The sequence below is a fragment of the Gnatocerus cornutus genome, chromosome 7 (assembly GCF_029298725.1).
Source record: "Gnatocerus cornutus isolate USDA-ARS CGAHR chromosome 7, icGnaCorn1.1, whole genome shotgun sequence".
NCBI lineage: Eukaryota > Metazoa > Arthropoda > Insecta > Coleoptera > Tenebrionidae > Gnatocerus > Gnatocerus cornutus.
The window spans coordinates 14,442,611-14,455,570 of record NC_142239.1 but is presented as its reverse complement, the minus strand read 5'-3'; the positions used below and the strand labels follow the sequence as shown (position 1 = coordinate 14,455,570).

At 33.9% G+C, this 12,960-nt stretch overlaps 1 protein-coding gene across 1 annotated transcript in view; it reads left to right on the top strand.

Annotated features, from left to right (window-relative positions):
- The window catches only part of LOC148171368 (potassium channel subfamily K member 18-like), an 88,401-nt gene that overhangs the window by 7,336 nt on the left and 68,105 nt on the right, over positions 1 to 12,960 (top strand). The gene's annotated exons all lie outside the window — the stretch shown is intronic.

Here is a 12,960-nt window from a genome sequence, read left to right as displayed (position 1 = left end):
CTCCTTGTTAGTGCTGTTTCCAGTTGGTGACAGCGCCCCGCCAATTCAAAGAATAAAACATACACAGCCAAGTGAAAAATGAGACTTTTTTAGGTGGAAAGCCGACACTTTATCATTACAAGTTACAAAGCCGTAGACGGACGCTTATTTATGTCATCATGTTCGTTTTTTTCCTCCTATTAATGAAAACGTTCTGTGATCTTTCGCACAACGAAGCCAAGTCGGATTTTAATGAGAGGAGGATACCGATTACGGAATTAAATGACCGAAGACGAGGAAAAAGTCGGTGAAGATTAAGAATTTAGCGCTAAATTACGGGGGAAATGGGAAACAAAATTGATGGGTAGGGGGCGCATCCACCAGATTTTTAACCCCACTTTTGCACTGGCAGTGCAGCAAGATAGTAACACAAAGTACCATATTATTATTTACAGAAGTTTCTTTGTTATTTAAGATGCTTTTTCCACCTTTAAAATCAAAACAAAATAATTTTGTTGGTGGCGCCATCTATTAAAGGATTCGAAAATTGCAAGTGACGTTGTAAAATTTTTGTTAAAAATGTCAGATCAACGTTTTTAATTCCAATCTAAAGTCCGTTTTTTTTTTTAATTACCAACACCGCAATCTTTCCCTACATTAGAACCGGCAACGTTGCCTAGGGAGATTTTTGGTGAGAAAACAAATGTCAAATTTGTGACATTTCTGAAAATTACGCAGTGTTTCCGTTAAAAACGTTTCTTTTACAGCCTGTTCAATTGCAAATTAAAGGATTAAATAGTGAAAAGACTCGGCACAGCCTGAAATGTCGTTTTGTGTAATCAAATTGTCAATTAGGCAACTAACCAGTTTGATTTTATCACCAAAAAGTCGCCATTGACGACTTTGCCGGTTGTAAAGTGCGGTGTTAGTGTTTTTTTTAAACGAACTTTACAGTCGGTTTAGGTCAAGTGTCCACTTTGCGAAGGCATCATGATCCCCCAGAATGTGATCTTTGTCAATTTTACATGAAAATTGAATTGAAAAGTGCATTTTTCCTGTTTAAAAAAGGTAACAAACAAACTTAATTAGTGGGAGGCATTACAACGACAGAACTTACACGATCGTCTTTTGTACCTTAAAACTGCCTAAAACTAAACTGCCATTGCAACATTTGCGACAGGAACGAATTACACGATGAAAAATTTTAAATTTGTGACCTTGGGTGGACATTTTAAACCTAAACCAACTGTATAGTCCGTTCAGGTTGCAAGTGTTCACTGTGACAGTTATTTCTTTATTTGAGGTTGGAAACTTGATGAATTGAAATTTTTAAGATGACAAGGTTGGCACTATTTGTCATTTGTTGACATTTGACAGTTACGTAATTAATTCGTGTGAGCTCATAAACATGTTCCAAGTAAAGTGAAATTTCCCTGCGATGCTGCTGTCTAAAAACGGTAAGAAACAAATTTAATTCTACATTACATTGACAGAACGTTAACGATCGTCTTTTGTACCCCAAAACCTAATTCGCATAACACCTATGTTGCAACATTTGCGATTGGAATGGATTACACGATAGAGATTTTAAAATTTCTAACTTTAAGTGCATTTGCAACCCAATCCAACAGTGTTTTTGTGCATTGCCAGTCAAACGTGAAATTTAGAAAAGTTGGTTTTATTTTGCTAGTTGGCATTACTGTATAAATGTCAATTTGTGTGCCGTTGTGCAAGTCCGGACTAAGGGGGGGACTAAGGGTGCTGTAGCACCGGGCCCCACTTTCCCAGGGGCCCCTTGCCACCTAAAAATTTGCAATAGAAATTGAAAAAATACAAATCAAGTACGTAAGGCTTTCGTTGCATAATTTTATCTATGGGCCTCCTTTTACAATTTAGCCCCGGGCCTCAAATTTTCTTAATCCGGGCTTGCCATTGTGAACACATAAACTGATTAGTGCAAACATTTACAGAAACACGAAATAAGACTGTCGTTTGAATTTATATTAATCTTTAATGCGGTGCTACTAACCTATTTCCCAATTGATCAAATTTCCATAAATGAGTAAATAACGTTTCAAATTCAAAGCAAAAGTCAAAATAAATAACAATTAATTGTCGGCGCACAAAATTTTATGTTTATTCTCGCCAAAAAAACATTTTCCAGTCTAGTGAAACAAATAACTATTATTGGTAATTGCAGCTTTTTAATGATGATTGATATGAAAACGAAATTTAAAGCGCAATAAATAATGAAACCTGCTCCGGTGCCCAGGCTTTCCGTGTAAAATTCATACGCCCATTGTAGTGACTAGACTCCGGGAATAAGTTAAATATTTTATAAGTAAAGTGCAGGGAATTAATGTAGCAACGGAACTAATTGCCCCTCAAATCTAAGTTTAGTCCGTCACATTTCTACTGAGCTTTTTATTTAGTAAAAAACTGGGTCAGAGTCTGGTGGTGTCGTTCCCCATTCTTAAACCTTCTTATCATTTTTCATACATCAAATATAATCAGGGCCGTGATGTATTAATCAAATGCCACACCCTTACCTAGGGAACTAATATAAAAACAAATTTCCACCTAATTAGCCGCCAACAGTGAATTTCCAAAGTCAAGTTTTAATTAAACAGAAGTACTTTTAATAGGCTTATAAAGAATATCTCCAACTTAATTACAAACAGTATAAATTTCGTTTCGATGGTAAAAGACCAAGCGATTGCATGTCTTCTTTGAATCAGATGCGTCTCGTCTGTGTGGAATTATGACCGTTATTATTCTTAAATCGATTAAATTTTATCGGTTTTTGGAACGCGACTGAGGGAATTTTCGCATCCTGACGTGCTAAATCCTTCACAGTACATTAGCCGAGAACTACTTCTTTACACAACAAGCAGCGCGACTGAAATTCGTTTATTTGGGGTAATTTTAATAAATCTTGTCTTGGTATTCAATTATGCAATAACGTCAAGAGAAGCAGTTGCACGTGACAAGAGAATCTCCATAATCCCGAAGAAAAAAATATAAATCCGGAGCGCCGTCGAACATTATTGAACTCTAAATTTCAAAGGACGAGAATAGTGGAGGGATAAATCAACGCGTCGAGAGCAGGTGGACAATTATTCCGGTCATTAATACGTGTAAAAAAATAAGTGGTTCTTTCGTCTTTATTTGTGTTATTTTTCCCTAAAATGTGGATCGAAGAAGATTCTTGCTCAATTTGCTAAACTGAAAGAAGACTAAAACCTTTTGGTACATAATAGTCGTAATCGGAGCACATTGAAAACGTCTCGGAAATGGCATCCGCCTTATCCAAAGATTCATCAATATTATATGTCTCGTAACAATACCGAAAAAATTCACTTTAATCAAAAATAATGTCGGGAATTCCGTAATTAATGGAAAATTTTTGCCGTCGCCACGAGAAAGGAAGTAAGAAAATCGACCAGCCCCAGGCGGATTAATGACCAAAAAGTTGCAAATTATGCGAGAAACGTTCGGTTATTATTGCGCCATCAATTCTCGCCTACAGCCAATAAACATGCTAATGGGGGTGGAAATAAATTAAAGGTTAAAGAGACAAAACGAAATGATAAACAATTCGAAATTTAATGTTTACAGCGGCAGGACCGCAAAAATAACACTCAGCTCAAGTGTCAAGAAATTTCGTGTTTCTCTGCATCGGAAATTACACCCGAAGAGCCAGTATGGGGTTTCACCGGAATAAGTCTTCAATGCTAATTACTAATTTTACTAGTGGAAAGTCATTTCTACACTAGAATTGCCTCTTGATTTTGAATCCACCGTTTTGCTAAATAAGTTTTCTTAAGTGCGTAACAACTTGCAAAATCGTGAAATTTTACAATACATCGTTGAAAAAGTAATTATTCCTTGCAAACATTTCCACCCTAATTTTTTTGGTCCACAAGAAAATAACGAAATTGCACAAAAAATGTAACCGTTTTTTATTACATTCGTAACTCTGGCAATTTAAGTGTGATAGCAATGGAATTTGGGCAGATTGCTACTTTTGAGTTGTTTGTTAATTCCACTAAATTGCTAAATTGTAGGACAAAACATACAAGATTTAGAATTTTTTATTTTCAAGCTGAATCAAAATTATCTAACTTTTTAAAAAAAAATTGTAATTCTGGCAATTTTAGTTGTGATAGCAATGAAATTTGAGCAAATTGCTATTTTTGTCTTGATTGTTAATTCCACCAAATTACTAAATTATACAAATTATAGAGCAAAAATACAAACTTTGGATTTTTTTATTTTCGAGTCGAACCAAAATTATGCAATATTTTTTTTTAAAATTTGTAACTCTGGTAATTTGAGTGTTATAGCAATGAAATTTAGGCAAATTGTTATTTTTGTGTTGTTTGTTGACTCTACCAAATGGCTAAATTTTTGAGTAAAAAAATACAATTTTTTGAATTTTTCATTTTTGAGCTGAACCAAAATTATCCAATATTTAAAAAAAAAATCGTAACTCTGGTAATTTGAGTAGTATAGCAATGAAATTTAAGCAAACTGTTATTTTTGAGTTGTTAACTCTACTAAATGACTAAATTATTGAGTAAAAATGCGATTTTGTGAATTTTTCATTTTCGAACTGAATCAAAATATTTTTTTAAAAATTTGTAACTTTGGCATTTTCAGTGTGATCGCAATAAAATTGGGGCAGATTGCTACTTTTGAGTTGGTCGTATACTCTAAACCGCTAAATTATAAAACAAAAAATACAAATTTTGTTTTTTTTTAATCTGAATCAAAATTATACAACTTTTTTTCAAAAATTTGTAACTCTGGCAATTTTATTGTGATAGCAATGAAATTTTGGCATATTGTTACTTTAGGGTTGATTGTTAAATCGACCAACATAATAAAGCATATAATAAAAATTTTAGAATTTTTCGTTTTTAAGCTGAACCAAAAATATCCAAAAAAAATTATAAAAATTTGTAACTCTAGCAATTTTGGTGTTAACACAATAAAATTTGGGCAGATTGCTATTTTTGAGTTGTCTGTTGACTCCACCAAATTGCTAAATTATAGAGCAAAATATACGAGTTTTAGATTTTTTTATTTTTCAGCACTACGAAAAATTTCCAAATTGTGTTTTGTCCTATAACTTCCAAACGATGAGATACTAATGCATTGGCCAGCGCGCTAAAAAGGAAAGATTTCAGTCTTTTTAATGACGCACGCCAATAGAAAATTGATGAAATAATTCTTGAGTTAGATAAAAAATTGAATATGAAATCACTGAAAGAGCAGATCAGTTTCAAAAACACAAATATCTCTAAATCCGGACCTGATGGAGCAAAACGGATTCAGATGCGGAATCAAGAGGCATTTGCACTTTAAAAATGACTTTTCACATTTCCAGTACAATTTCGGTCTTAGGAAGAAAGTTCAATGCTTTGAAAGGGTTCTATCAGAAAGGGGGCAAAATTCTAAGATTTTTTTAATTTAGAAAAATGTAATAAACGGGGGCTCAGTTTGGTAAGGGATGAAGCACCTTTTACTAAAAAATGTAACCATTTATTAAGAACAATCTTACGAATAAGGAAATTTTAAAATTTGCATCTGTTAAAAATGGTGGATGCGCCAGGCCAAAATAAAACTTTACCGCTCCGCCTTTGAGGTAATTTGCAATTAATTCTTTAACAAAGATCAAGACAATAAACATTCTAAACAACCCTTTTTTTCCTAGAATTAATGGCGCGCAACAATAATACCCCCTCGGCAGATTTACGTGGTAATTACCCCAAAATATCATCCCTCTTTAGCAAACCACCTAAACACGCTTATCTCAATTGTTTGGCCCATCGGTCCACCTAATTGTAAAGTTGAACTTCTCAGAAAGGCGCAAGGGACAAAGTTTGCCGGCAACAATACACTCCGAGTTTCCCTTGGACCATACGTGTAGGAGCAACAGAAAGCAGTTGTAAAGTCTCGTAATGTTCGCTTTTCCTCGTCTTATTTGATTAGGGGCGGCGAGCACTCCTCGAAAAGTATCGTCACCCGCCCCCATTAACTTGTGTTAACAGAATTAGACGCAAAGCAAACAAGTCTGGTTGAGTCAAGGTGCAACGAGGGATAACAATGACAATGGGCGAATAATTGTGTTAACTTCTCAGATTAAAATCGGATTTTAGAAAGAGGTGATTGACGGGAAAAAAGTTTCCAGTAATTAAAAACTAGAATTATTTCGCAGGTATTTACTGGATTTAATTTCAGTTTTCGTGTTCATTAAAACTTTGAATTATTGTTGTTGAACATGTACCGAAGCCAAAGTTTTTAGGGGTGTGGTTGTGTAAATATTTATAAAAGTAGATGGAGATAATAAAAGTCGCGTAAAAAATTACACCAGTTCTTATCATGGAACTTACCCCACTCACTTAATCATTGACATTATCAGTTTTTATCGCGCAAATGTTGCATTGCCGTTTCTAGAGTCCGATTATAATCAAAACGTAATTTTAACTGAAATGGTTAACTTAATCGAAAATCCATGACGCTCTCATCGTGTCAAGGCCCACATTTGTCAAACGTTAGTGCGTACCTACATAAATATTTTCGGTTTTTAAGAAGACATAAAGCCGTTTTATGGCTTGGGAAAGTCATAAAAGGATTCTAGAGGGTTGTCATAATATTGGAATAATAAACAGCCGTAGCACTGTATTATAAGAAAACCTGCTTCGCTATAAAATGATTTATATCTCTTACAAAATTATTTTTTAAGGAGACAACTTAAAATGTATTTTTCTTTGGGAAAATTAATTATTGTTTACTTTTTCAATCCAGAGGATTGCGGAGAATTCAGGGAGAATCAGAGAAACCAACAGAGATGTAAAAATTGTAATGAAACGGTTTCAATTAGGCACAGAGAGAGAATGCGGGTACAGAAATAAATATGATTTGTAAGAGAAGTGGTTTTATTAACTTTATCCTGTCTAAATTTGACACTATTGAATCATATCATGACTGTCGCATTTATAGCTTCATTTTGGGAACAAACAATAATTGGGTTTGAATAGCCCGTTCAAACAATTGGTTTTATTACATATTTACAAACTAATTTGTTTTGTTTGAAAACAAATTTATTTAAATGAAAGCAATTTGTATACACACATTTATGAGGCAAACAATTTTATGTTTTATGCAATAGTTGGGGCCTCCACTACATTAAATTTAATTTGAAATTTTTATAATTTTTGATTAAACATAAATTTTGACACCTAAAGTGATCCACGAGATTTAAAATGCTTTTTTCAAAACTCTAATTTTTTAATGGTACTCCTGTCGAAACTATGAGATTTATCCAATAATAAACGACATTTGATGAGAATTGACGTTTGAAAGTTGTTTCACCAACTTAACCATTCTAGGAAAATGTTCCTAAATTGTCTATAAACATATAAATTTAAATTTTACCGATTTACAATTAAAACTGCCCATGTTATGGAATTTTATAGCAAAAGGTTAAAAATTTCGGTTTTGTTGTTGTAGGATCAAAATTATCACATATAAAGAATTTATTAGGAACAAACTGACAATTTTTCTATTAAACACTAGCTTTGCCATTTAAAGTGATTCACGTGTTTTAAATAAAAAAAAATGCATCGATCATATTTGATAATATTAAGATTTTCTCATTTAAAAGTGACAAAATAAAGTAAAGGGACGTAGAAAAAATATAATATGGAACACGAAGGTAAAACCAATTAAGTATTTCTGAAATTACTGCACTATGCACAAAGTTTTCACGTAATTGGCTACTTACCACCCTAGTTGCGTAAAATACTATCATAAAACCAACATCATTTTTTCTTTTTCCATACTTTCACTCTGACGAAACCTCCGGAAGACTATCGATTCGGCCGTGCGTGAGATGGAGCCTAATGGTTAATCCACTCGACCCGCGACTATAATCCCTGTTTATTTTTAGTCTTTTTGTAAAGTAATTACGGTGAAAATTGAATTTTCCGAGTAAAAAAACGGACGCTTCCGCCCGGTTTCATTTGTGTAGTCTCGTCCTGAAGCACCACCATACATATTTATATAAAAGGACCTGTTGAATAACAACGGCTAGGCCCATCTCGTTTTTATCGCGCGCCAATTTTCGATCTCTGTTAAAAACAAAATAAATAATACGAGCGTTTCTTTTTCTTTCTGAAGGCAATCATATTCGAGTTTTTTTGTGGAGACAGTGAGCTTCTTTATGTCTAGTTCGTTACACTTTAACGACGCTATCGCATAGAACCACGAGATAAGAAAATATCAAAAGAAATTTGTCAAAGTTGGGTCGGTTTTTAATTGGGATTTAGTCGAAATATCGCCTGAAATAAAATAGCGGATCTTGTATAAAATAAATGAGACAAAGAAACTCAACAGTCAGCACTACATCTATAAAACGTTGTCCGGACAATACAAACAGTGCCATTGTGTCGTCAAATATAGTTGTATCTCCGTGTCTTTTGTTTATTGGCAATCGATCCGACCTAAAATGAGAACGAGGTAAAAGATGTGAAATAAAAACGTGCGATTCCTTGTTATTTCTGATTGTCGAAGTGTGTCCAGGTTCGCTCCATTATTGGCAAACTGACAGCTTCCAGCGTGGCTTTATTAGTGAGATTTCCGCCGCAACTTCACTGTCTATAAATAAACGAGTGGATGACAATAACAGTTTCTAGCCTCATTCCCCACTTCATCAAACCTGTCTCTGCAACGTCCATAATTAACTTTTTCGTATTTCTGTCATTATTTATAATCATCCACCCTTCCATTTAGCCCAAGTTCGCAACTTTACTTCTTCCGGGAGCTTTGCTCTTAAAAGCTGTCCGAAGTCGGGCAAAGTTTTATTGCGTCCAGGTGTGATAAATTCGCTGATGGCGGGTTTCGGGTGATGTCTTGCAATGAGGGCGTTGTGTTATTAACCAAGTTTATTAGCGATGGTGTAGTGAACGGAGAGATTTTCCAACGCAACAATGGAACGCACAAAGAGCACAATAGAAAAGAGGGAAAAACGGAAAATGTGTTTTTGGGAGAGGCGTGATTGCATCTGCCGCCGCCAACAACACACTCACTGGATAAATAATGCACTGGCGGGCGAAATATTATTTATTGTGTGGACAGTGTTTAATTTCCGCTTTTGCATGGACGCACTCGTCGAAACTCAGGGGAAACTTCTTGAGTACGCTTTTCAGCAGGTACATTTTTTATATTATATTCTTCCAATTCTAATGTAGGAACGCCGCTAAATCTTACTGCCTTAGAATCAACATTGCAAAAGTTACGGATTATAACCAAATGTGGTATAATTTTGTAAAAAAATTCTAAAAATTCATTGTTCTAAAGTGTTGCAACTCAGAACTGTTTCTCAATTACGCGAAAGCAGTAACGCCTCTAAGTTTTGTTGCTGTAGAATCAAATTGCCAAAGAATTAAGTAAAAAAAAACTGCAAATTTTAATTCCTTCCGAAGATGAAAATTTCTAAAAATTCTATTTCTTGTTCTAAAATTTTATAATTTTGCACAGCAAATAATAAAGACTAAAGTAGTGACACCCCCAAAGTTTACTGTTTTAAAATCAAAATTGCCTAAGTTGCGGACTTTAAAAGAAACCGATTATTTTTTTTGTACATCTGGACAATAACAATTTCTAAAAATGCATTTTCTTGTTCTAAATAACAAACAATGAACAAAACAATAGATAAAGAAGTATAAAGCAATAACATCCTCAAATCTCACTGTTTTAGAGTCAAAATTGCGAAAGTTGCGAAATTTAAAAGAAAACGGCTATATTTTTTTGTTCGTCTGGAAAATAAAAATCTCTAAAAATTCATATTTTTGTTTTAAATTTTTCCAACTAGCACAGTTATTAAACTATTTGAAAGTAATAACTTCTATAAATTTTTAGAATTTTAGAATCTAAATTGCAAATTTAAAAGAAAACGACTCATTTTTTTGTTTGTCTGTAACAAAAAATCTTTAAAAATTCATATTCTTGGTCTAAAATTTTGTTACTTAGCACAGTTATTAAACTAGTTAAAAGTAATAACTCTAATAAATTTCATTGATGTAGGATTAAAATTACCAACGATATGGATTTTAGTAGAAAAAAACTACAAATTTTGGTTCGTTCCAAAGATTAAAATTTTAAAAAATTCTATTTCTTTTTCCAAAATTTTGTAATTTACCACAGTAAGTTTAATAGTTTCAGAATAAAAACTGACGAAGTTACGGTTTTGAATAGAAAACGGTGGAAATTTTTGTTCGTCTAAAAAATGAAAATTTCTAATAATTCACATTCTTGTTTTGCTTATTAAATTTCTCGGCATTAAAAACACGTACGTTCATGGGTCAAGATAGCCAAAGGTTCAGTACGCATTTTTCCCTTTTTAATTAAAATAGTTCAAACCACAGGAAATGAAACAGCATTGGCTCCAAGTTTCATTTTTAGCTTCAATTAGCATTCACAGAACTCCGCGCATGTGACTGGCTTTTGATCATTATGCAGCACGTTTTTCATAATTTAATTGGAAATTTGATGCAAACTCATTATGCCAGTAGCGTACTTTAATAGAGCGTCTCATTGAAATGAAATAATGAAAAACTAGAAATTCCCCATCTTTCTACAAATCAAAGTAATATTTGGTAATTTTTCTTCGTTTTTTTTACTTTGTTAACAATTTCTATATTTGATAAAAAGCGCTAGCAGCTTGGAAGTTCTTTAATCTAACTTGTTGGAGTTCAAGTTCGAACATTATTGCTTGTGATTGTTACCAACCATCGGTATCGAGTTAATGAGATTTACTTTAAGCGATGGATCTACTTTTGAGTTCCAGAGCTGTGTGCAAGTCTGAAACCTTAATCCTTTTATTGTTGTTGGGGACAAAACGCAGTGTAGGTCTTAACATAGTGAATCTATGGCTTCGTTGTAAAGTGTACGAAGCTTAGTACACCGTAAAATGGAAATTTGCAATATCAGACACGACGAAAGCTTCAGATTAATAAATTAGACATTGCAGCCAGTTTTAGAAAAAGTTTCTCAGGTGAATGACCTGAAATCTCACCTGTATGAAGAGACATATCTCCATGAAAATCCAATAAATATTACGTAAATGCTCCCAGCGCCATGAGGATGGTATTTCGCATTCAAGACAAAATGTAAGACGAATACATAACATGTTTTATTCGTGTCGTTATAATATAAATACACTAAAGAAAATGTTTCGAGTTTTATCTCCATCACCAAAAAGCGTCTTAGAATGGCTGGATTTATTTTACAGGACCCAAATCTTAGATTGTCCTTTTTGATGCCTCTTGACAAACATAAATATAAAGAGACAAAATGGTGGATGCGCTGGGAGAATTTTCACTTCTTATCTTTGCAAGGTATGAAAGAAAAATCGACTTTTCGTCTTGAAATGAGATTATAATTTTGATAACACTCTTATATTCAAAATAATGGATGTTAAAAATGATGGAAACGTTTCGCTTATCGACATTCAATATAAATCAATCCCTATTAACTCTTGTGGATTTGACAGCTATCAAAACTGCCTGTGAAGCTTTTCACAAGTCATACTGAAAGCTCGATAATTGTGAAAATTACAAATTGAGTTTAACTAGTACACTGAAAATGCGGTTTTCTATGATGGTTCGTAATTATGGGCAAAAAAAATGTAAATGGGGATTTTTTTGGGGCTAATCTAAAATGTTTGTCTCAACGTTTTTATGATTATCCTTATTAGAAAAAAATGGTTGTGGAGAAGTGGAAAGTCGTTGCATAAGTGGAATAGTCTCTTGATTCCAAATCTGAAGTCCATCAGGTCCCGATTCAGGTATATTCTTGAAAAATGTTTATTTGAGGTTTTATTGTACAAAAATTTATTTTTTTTCGTTTACCTTTAAAATTTGTAATGTTATGGAATTGCTTGCCAGTTTTGAAAAGTTAATTTAATAAGCTTTCGAACCATCTATAAAATTTAGTACTTCCCATAATATTTTTGAAAAACTGATCTCATGTCCAAAATAACGCTTTTTTAGAGATAATTTTATGCGATTTTGCATATAACTCAAAACTAAAAAACTTATTTTAAAGATATTTCGGAATCCTGAACTGATGGAGCAAAACGGGGTTCGGATTCAAAATCAGGAGGATATTTTCCTCTGCTCCAGTTGAAATTTCGCCCAAAAGTTTCCCCGGGAGTCCGTATGAATTATGGCTCATCAAGCCCAGAGATGACCATTTCGCCAATTACCCACAATAAATCTGTCACTCATTATAGCAAAACGCCACTGTAATCACCGTCACCGAGCATAATTTAATTCCGCCCTAAACCCAAGCTAACAAAACAACTTTATGAGCGTCCATCCCCTATTCAACAGCTTTTTAAACCAAATCACCCCTCACCCGGAAAAAGGTATAATTCCGGTAATAATCGATTGTCCGAATCCTCGGAACCCATAAATCCAGCTAAAAGTACACTAACCCTTCGCCGTTTCTTCTCCGTGCGTTAATTACCGAGTCAATGATCACAGAGTGTTTTAAAGAGCTTGAGCAAACACACCCCGTGTTGGCGTGCGCTAGGGGTGTTTGCAGATGGTACGATAAAGTCGTGATAATGCTATAATTCACACACAGTGGTGTGCGTGTTCCGCCGGGATGTCCATGGTGTTCTCCATCATTCTTCGAGAAAAAAAGAGGGAGGATCGTCAACACGTTTTATTTTGGTGGTGATAAGATTCGGTGAGCTTTTATTGCGGGGGTTGAGCTTTTTATTATGTTCCCTTATCGCGACTTATGATTTTTGGACAGTTGCGTGTGGTTAAACTCGTTTTATTGCCATAAAATTTGTAGTCTGCTCTTTGTGGTTGTATTTTTTAAATATTAAAACCCAAATCCGGTTGCAGTGATTTGTTTATGTGGAATTTCAACTCACCGCAGTTTTTTTTATCCGACCGTTAA